The sequence below is a fragment of the Hemitrygon akajei genome, chromosome 13 (assembly GCF_048418815.1).
Source record: "Hemitrygon akajei chromosome 13, sHemAka1.3, whole genome shotgun sequence".
Lineage (NCBI taxonomy): Eukaryota > Metazoa > Chordata > Chondrichthyes > Myliobatiformes > Dasyatidae > Hemitrygon > Hemitrygon akajei.
In genome coordinates, this window is record NC_133136.1 from 62,630,323 (window position 1) to 62,639,442 (window position 9,120).

The 9,120-nt window shown below is 42.9% G+C and overlaps 1 pseudogene; it reads right to left on the reverse strand.

Annotated features, from left to right (window-relative positions):
• Positions 1-865: 865 nt before the first annotated feature.
• Positions 866-6,949, reverse strand: LOC140737552 (sin3 histone deacetylase corepressor complex component SDS3 pseudogene; annotated as a pseudogene).
• Positions 6,950-9,120: the final 2,171 nt, after the last annotated feature.

Here is a 9,120-nt window from a genome sequence, read left to right on the forward strand (position 1 = left end):
GGATGCAGACCATCTGGCCCTGGGGATTTATCTGTCTTTAATCCCTTCAATTTACCTAATACCACTTTCCTACTAACATGTATTTCCCTCAGTTCCTCCATCTCACTAGACCCTCGGTCCCTTACTATTTCCGGAAGATTATTTATGTCCTCCTTAGTGAAGACAGAACCAAAGTAGTTATTCAATTGGTCTGCCATGTCTTTGTTCCCTATGACTTTGTTCCCTTTGTTCCCTAGTAGTCCCTTATAATACTGTAGGCTATATGGTACACTCCTCCCCTTTTATTTTAATAGTGTATCAACTGTTTTTTTAAACTGCAGCACTATGCTAAACAAATATGTTTACCCTTAACATATAAACACCTACCATTTGTTTACTTAGTGTGGTGAACTACATATACCTGTCTGGACACGCCCCCTGCTGACTGCTCCTGTGGCCTCTCCCACTGACCGTGGCTCCTCCCACAGACCCCGGTATAAAGGCGATTGAGGCCTGAGCCCGGCCCTCAGTCTCCAGGATGTAGTATGGTGGTCAACTACTGCTTGTTCTTTCTTCCAGTCAATAAAAGCCGATATCTTACCTCACGTCTCAGAGAGTTATTGATGGTGCATCACTTAGTAACTTAATAATATCAAATTATAACAAAGTAATGTAATAATATCAAATTATAACAAGCCCTTTTTTTACTTTTGGTCTAAGATCCATTTATAACTCAAGTCTCTGGGGGGGGTCTTCTCTGCCTCTCTGGGTAACGTCTGTCAATAGCTTGTTTGTTTTAATACAGATTTCCTTATAGAAGTCATGAAAAGTTGACTTCTGAGCATAGGGAGTTAAGAAGATGTGCAGCTCCCACTTGGTAAGAGTTCTAGACAGCAGATTGCCTCCGTATAATGAAGACTCCTCTGTCCAGCTCTCCTAGATATATACGCACCTTTGTGCTATCACTTGACTTCCTTACCTATATCTCATTTGATCCAACTGAGCTAATTACACAGCCAATCTTCGTATTCTCCTTAGATTCCGAACAGATAGCCTATCCTTTATGATACCATCTCTTATCGTAATATGTTACGAACCCCGTAACTGGGTCACTTACCAGCAAAGATAGAGAGGTCCGTTGAAGTCTGATGATACTATTTTTAACAGTATTTATTGATAAAAATACAAAAAAATAATATCAATGTAAACATACAGATACTATACGTCGTCAATACTAAATCTAATAGTGCGGGTATAATAATAATCAATAAGAAATAGCTCTATCGTTGTCTAGGGGATAATGTATTGTCCGATGGAAATATAAAAGTCACTCAGTTCATTCAGGCTGCAGCCTTTGGTTGGAGTCAAGAGAGAAATTTTTAGAAACTTGCCAGCTTTTCCTTTTAATGATTCCAAACCTTCGAGAGTTTCGGTGGTGTGGCCTTTTCTTTAGCTAAGCCGTTCTTCCGTGGCGAGGCCCCAATCCCAGGCAAAGGGAAAGGATGCACGCGAGCCTCCCACCGGCTGTCGCTATCAAACGCTGTCACAGGATTTCTAGCGTCTCTCCTGGTGCATCTGAAGGGGTTATTCCCCAGACCCTCTTTTATCCTTACTCACGAGGTCTCAGATGTCAATCAGGTTGGGATGATGCAATCCCTCAACCAGCCCACTCTGGTCATCCCCTGAGGGGCTTCAATGAATAGTACAGTACTCAATACACAATTCCGTCTTCAAGAGACAATGGCCGTTATCAGTGGTTCCGTCTTGCTGAGGCCAGGACACATTCCAAGCCTGGTGTATTTTGGACATCTCTCTCTCTCATTTCCTGGGTCCCAGACCCGAATTAATAGCGATCTTGCGATTTTCAAAAAGGAGGGGGCTACTTTGTACCCTTCGGCCCCTCAGAGTTGTGGCACATTCGTAACACCCCCTTCCTTCAAAGCCTTTTTACCATCGGTAAAAATGAATTAATACAGAGTCTTACAGGATTTTAGAATCTAACACAATACAAAAGAGTTTTTTTTCACTACAGAGTAATACAGTTATACATTCCATTCAGCATCTAAACAGTTAACGATTACATTGTCACTTCCTTTAATATCTTAACATCTTGTACCTTAATAAAGTCTTGTAGCATCAGACTCCAATTTAATAACTACCTATTTTTATTCCTTTTCTTCAGCAAACAAAAACTAGAGTTGTGATCTTAGCTTACGTGTATACTACAAAAGTTCATGCAAATACTAATCTTTATGTTACTTTCAAACTGAACAGTCAAACTTCATGGGGGTTATCTTTATTATTCACATGCTTTGTCGAAATCCCTTCAGACCGGATCCTGTTAGTTAAAACGGCATCCCGTCAACCCTCGCCCCTTTTCCAGTTAACTCCCACGTGGTGAGCTTCTTTCATAGGAGTTATTTTATCAACAATGTGTTCCAAACTTAGACCATTTTCCGAATTTCCACACAATTCTTTAATTTTAAGCAAGTTGCTAGTTTTCTCTTCCGGACCCTTCAGGCTATTAGTTTTCAGTTTAAACTCTTTGTTCAAACAGCATTTCAAATTCTGCCTTTTCACACCACACTCTTGAATAACAATAGCATGAGGGGCACCTTTACATTCCACCTCAACCTGTAATTGATTCGCAGGCAACGTGTTACCAAGCCATTATCTCTGTAGCCTGGTGGCTGCTTCTGACATCAATCCAGACTCTAAATTTTCTTCATTCAATTTAGGAACTACACTTTTCCCTTTTCCTTCAATAATAATATTCACCTCGCCACCTTTTATCTCCTCACTAACTTTTAACACACCTTCGAGCACAAACAACTGGGAACTCTCTCTTCCCACTATTACCAAGATTAACCCTTTCTTCACTGAACCAAGTCCAACTGACCACAAGGACTGCATTCCTTTTCAACTGAATCAAATACCTCAGACTTTTTCTGAGCTCCATTACTAGGTTCAGTACCACATGCGTCCACATCTTGAACACACTCAAACGGGACATTTGCCTCTTCCAGGCTTTCAATACCCGTACCCTTTTCAAATTCTAAATTCCCCTGATCCTCCCAGTTACTCTCTGGGCAACTCCCTTCCGGAGTAAACTCAACCCCGCGGGCTGAAACAACCTCATCTGCCAACCCAGCAGACTTCTTCAAGGTAATGGCATCCTTTTCATCTAGGACTGCCCTCATTTCATTATCAGGAACACCTTTAGAATTTTCAACTTCTTCAAACAGTTCTGCCAAACCAGACAGATCATCCATGTCCAACCCTGGACCTTTTAACAGCCTTATCTGTTTCTTATCTTTACTTCGTGCCTCTATAAATTTCCTCCTGGCTAAGGGAAGGTCTACCTCCTCTCCCTTACTCTTTTTCACTTTGCTATTCTCTGTTTTACCACCCTCTAAACCCTCTTGGTACAGGGTCGGTAAAAACGTCTTGGCCAAATCGATACTGGCTGGATTTAAACTGGTCTCTTTCTCAGCTGCCTTCCTCGACATGCTGCGAGTGATCGCGCAAGCGGGATAGATCTTGGAATCTAGGGGCAGGACCTCAACACTTACAGGCTGGCTCGTCAGCTTCATTGCTGACCAAACCCTACCACTGGCTAAATTGTTACCAAGAAGGACGTCCACGTCAGTTCTCAGGAATTCTGATCGCACCCCTATTTCAACTGGTCCAGATACCAGATCACAATTTATAATGATCCTATGCAAGGGCACCACTTCTGACCCTTTTCCTATTCCTCTCAAAGCCACCTCTCCAGTCTTGCGACGAAAATCCAATACCTTACTGCTAATCAATGACAGCTCAGCTCCCGTGTCTCTCCAGTTCCGCACTGGAACTGGTGTGTCTCCCTTTCTCACAGACACGGTTCCTTTTGAAATACATTTCTCAGACCCTTCTTGTACTCCCTGTCTACCTGTGGCTCTCTCGTTGATTTACTGATCACCACAGCACATCCTATAGGGACTGCTGCTTCCCATTTTCCTGTCTCCTTCCTTGGAGCAAGGCACTTAGATGCAATATGTCCCACCTTTCCACAATTAAAACAGGTCAAGCCAGGACCTCTCCTGCCGTCTTGCCTCTCCTCCTCAATCTTACCACTAGCTCCCAGCAGGACCTCTGCCTCAGCCGGCGGGCTTTCTCAATTGTTCCCACGGTCTCTCTGGGAACTTTTATTTGAGGAAAACTTTGTCTTGTGGGTTAGGGCATATTCATCTGTGAACCTAGCAAATTCGGAGATGGACTTATTCGGCTTCTCATTCAAATACATCCGGATATCATCCGAAACACAACCTTTAAATTCCTCAATCAGAATTAACTCCCTGAGACGCCAAAAATCTTCGTCCACTATTTCTGCTGCACACCAACGATCCAAGAGCATACTCTTCTCATAGGCAAACTCAGTATACGTCTGATTCCACCCTTTCTTTAAATTTCTGAACTTTTGTCTATAGGCTTCAGGTACCAATTCATATGTCTGAAGAATGGCCTCCTTTACTTTCTCATAATTCTCCGACTCTTCCTCCTCCATGGACAACGCCGCATATGCCCGTTGTGCCTTCCCTTTTAACACACTTTGTAACAACACCACCCACTGCTCTTTGGGCCACTTCTGATTCACTGCCACCTTTTCAAAATGCAAGAAATAACTATCAACATCCGTTTCCTCGAACAGAGGTACTAACCTAAACTCCCGACTAACATTAAACCGCTCCTCTCGGTCTGACCCTTGAACTCTTCGCTCTTGCCTTAACTTCTCCATCTCCAAGTCATGTTGCCTCTGTTTCTCCACCTCCCTCTCCTTCTCGGCTCTTTCCTTTTCTTTCTCAGCTCTCTTCCTCTCTTTTTCAGCTGCTTCCAGCTGTTTTAACTGAATTTCATGCTCCCTTTGTTTCTCAGCTCTGTCCTGCTCTAACTCCTTTAGCTGGAGCGCATGCTCCCGCTGCTTTTCGGCTCTTTGCTGCTCTTTTTCCTTTTCAGCTGCTTCCAGCTGCTTTAACTTAATTTCATGTTCCAACCTTAATTTCTCCAACTCTAACTGAGCCGTCACACTAGCTGGTGCCTTTTCAGGGATATTTTCCAATACCTCAGCTGTAAACACATTCTTCACAATATAATACTGAGTTATTGCCCTTCGCACCTCCTGCTTTTTCATTGACAACCTCACCTCTGCGAGGTTTAGTCCTTTCGCAATATTTATCAATTCCGACTTTGTGGCCGCCTCTAGCGCCACCAGAGTCGGGTTTTCTCTAAATTCATCCATGTCCATCTTTGCTGGTTTCCCATCTGGCTACATGTGCAACCAGATCCAAGTTTGGACTTACAAGCCCGATTCACTGGCCCTCCAATTTGGTATCAAATCTCGAAACGAGGCCCCAAGTTGTTACGAACCCCGTAACTGGGTTACTTACCAGCAAAGATAAAGAGGTCCGTTGAAGTCTGATGGTACTATTTTTAACAGTATTTATTGGTAAAAATACAAAAAAATAATATCAATGTAAACATACAGATACTATACGTCGTCAATACTAAATCTAAAAGTGCGGGTATAATAATAATCAATAAGAAATAGCTCTATCGTTGTCTAGGGGATAATGTATTGTCCGATGGAAATATAAAAGTCACTCAGTTCATTCAGGCTGCAGCCTTTGGTTGGAGTCAAGAGAGAGATCTTTAGAAACTTGCCAGCTTTTCCTTTTAATGATTCTGAACCTTCGAGAGTTTCGTTGGTGTGGTCTCTTCTTTAGCTAAGCCGTTCTTCCGTGGCGAGGCCCCAATCCCAGGCAAAGGGAAAGGACGCACTCGAGCCCCCCACCGGCTGTCGCTATCAAACGCTGTCACGGGATTTCTAGCGTCTCTCCTGGTGCGTCTGAAGGGGTTGTTCCCCAGACCCTCTTTTATCCTTACTCACGGGGTCTCAGATGTCAATCAGGTTGGGATGATGCAATCCCTCAACCAGCCCACTCTGGTCATTCCCTGAGGGCTTCAATGAATAGTACAGAACTCAATACACAATTCCGTCTCCAAGAGACAATGGCCGTTATCAGTGGTTCCGTCTTGCTGAGGCCAGGACACATTCCAAGCCTGGTGTATTCAGGATGTCTCTCTCTCATTTCCTGGGTCCCAGACCTGAATTAATAGTGATCTTGCGATTCTCAAAAAGGAGGGGGCTACTTTGTACCCTTCGGCCCCTCAGAGTTGAGCACATTCATTACAAATATAACTTTCCATCTTCTATTCGTGCTTCATATCTTTGTGCTGGTGATTCAGCAGGAGTGCTGGGAAGATGCTCAGGAGAAGATGGAGATGCTGGTCTTTTCGGAGATTTAAGCTTATTGAGAGTTCGCAGGTCTTCCATTATCTGCTCATCTGTTAACATGTAATTTAACTGTGCAGGTGCAGGTTTTCGTCTTTTGTCTGTAATTGGACCAGGGTCTTTAGGTCTCCTCCTTAGTTTCCTAGTCATTATTGGCTTTACCTCCATAGAATCTCCTGCGAGTTCCATTGTTAGCCTCTCATTCTCAATCATCTTTTTCTTTTCTTCTAACTCAATCTTTTTATCTTCAAATTCCTTCACTGCTGCTTTCTTCTCTTTAATATAATTCCTTTCCACTTGTCCTGTCTCCAGTTGCAGAAAAAGCTCTGCATTTCATATTCTTTCCTTGTATTGTTGATCCAGTTTCTTCATCCTTTTCTGATACTCCTGCAAAGTGCCTTTCTGTAACTGCTGCAGCTGTCTTTTGAAAGATGTCAATTTCTCCTGGTACATCTGCTCTTTTACTTCCAGGTAGTCTTCATCATCCTGCTTATTGGCAATATCTGTTTCCCTTGCATCCTCTGTATCTTCATCCAAGTTGCGGCCACGTATACTGCATTCGTCCTCGTCATCAACGCAGTCTAGCTCCTCCTTATCATTGTAATAGTTGACAATGGGTGAGAGGAGATCTGCGGACATTTTCCCCGCAGAGCTTCCCTCCTTTGTTGATACATCTAGTGCCTTAATGGTGTGCCAATCCAACTGGATTTTCCTGAGCCATTCACGTTCCAGCAATGGTGGTCCTCCATTTTTAGTACACAGAGGTTCAGCTGCTGTGTTTTGTCTCCGTAGGTCACTGTCACTTTAATTTTACCTTTGGGATGCACTTTCTGACCTGTGTAAGTCTTTAGCAGTAGTTTAGTTTGTTTCAGAGGTATGTGAGAAAACAGTCGTTTGTAATTGTGTACAGAGATCACTGTTAAAGTTGAGCCTGTGTCCAACTCCATTTTCAGTCTCACGCCTGCCACTTGTGGAGTGATCCTTATTACTCTTCAATCATCTGTCTCTTTCATGCTGTGAAGTTGCAGAAAAGACAATTCACTTCTGTCTGAGTTGTTTTCATCAGAACTGCTTTCTTCCATTTTGTGCACATTGTTGTGTTTTCCTTTCTGGGGTTTCTTGTTTCTCTGTATTTTGTCCTTTTTCTGCAGTTTACTAGCTTTGCATACTCTGCCAGTGTGGCCCTGTTTGCCACAGTTTCTGCATTCTTTGTCTTTAAACCAACAGTCATCAGGGTCATGTGACATGTTCCCACAATGGTAACATTTCTTTCCTTCATTTCTGTTCAGTGACATTTCATTCGTAGCATATCTCAAAGATTTTTGTTGTGTCTCTGAAGCACCCTGTGCCGCTGTTTCCATTGATATTGCAATGTTCAGCTCCTTCTCTAATGTAAGGTCTTCTTCACCCAGGAGCTTCTTCAGTGTGGTTTTACAGTACATGCCACACACTAACCTGTCCCTCAATGTGTCCAATAGACCAGCTCCAAATTGACAATGTGCGCAATTCAGCACAATATTCAGAAATGCTTTCATTTTTCCTCTGATTCCATTTGTGAAATTGAAGTCTTTCAGCAATGACCAGTGATTTGGGGTTTAAATGCTGTTGGAGAGTGTCTATTATTTGCTTGAACGTTATGTCAGCTGGCTTTTCAGGGGTTAACAAGCTCCGTGGCAGGCCGTATGTTTTTGCTCCCATAATACTGAGTAAGACACTGGCTTTCTTTTCATCATAAACACCCTTAGCCTCACGATATAACTCCACTCTCTCAATGTAAGTTTCCCAGTCTTCAATGCTACTATCAAATGCTGTAATGGTTCCAAACATTGCCATCATTGTTATGTTAAATTAGCCCTGTTTTCCCCTTGTTTTCTTTTTGACTCACGTGTCCTTTTTGCTAGCGCCATGAGCGCACTCCATCTAAATGTGTGTGTCGCTCCTTTTTATCTCCCTTCTGAGGCAGGCAGACCCTCAGCTCCTGGGGGGTCAGTGCCGGCTGTGGTCTTGCCTGGACGTGTTGCGGCTCCGACTGTGTCTCTTGGTCTCTCGACGTTCCCGACCCCAGCTGTGCTCCCACTTCCTTTTGGACTCACAGCCTCGCTCTGCCTCCTTCTCCCGCTACTTGGCTTGTTCCTTGTGCTCTTCCCCTGAGTGTTGTTATCAATTAAAACACGGCATTCCGATATGATGTAGGTTCATTAACCTCATCGCCAATTTGTTGTGTATGTGGCCTGGCTACACAACAAAGCTATTAATAAAAATGCTGGAGATGGGAGCTAAGTTTCATGGTTCTTTACTGGCAGAATCTGAACTTTAACACACACGTACAGATCAATACGTGCCTAATAATGCATGCTCAATATGTGCCTGATAGTGCATTCTACGACGTGTTACTAAAACATAAAGTAGTCCCTTGTAATACTGTAGGCTATATGGTACAATTAGGAATAATGTAAATGGTTGGTTACACATTAGCATGGACTCCATACCAAAGGGCCTGAATCTGAGCTGTTTGATTCTTTGACCCTATGTACTTTTTAATTACACAGGTTCTTATCCAAATAATACCTTGATTTATATTTTTAAAAAATCTTTGTTTTTAATCCTTTTATAATCTTTTCCCTCAATATGTCTGGAAACTTCACTTCTGAGATGTCTGGTACAGAGCAAATTGGAAAACTATTGCTCCACTTTTTGGCAGCCAGGCCTTCAGGTGCACCTGATTTAAATAAGGATCTAATTGCTGGGAAGTTAGAAAACCAAAAACTTCTAAACTCTGGAGTTCTCCTTGTAAACCTCCCTGATCTTTA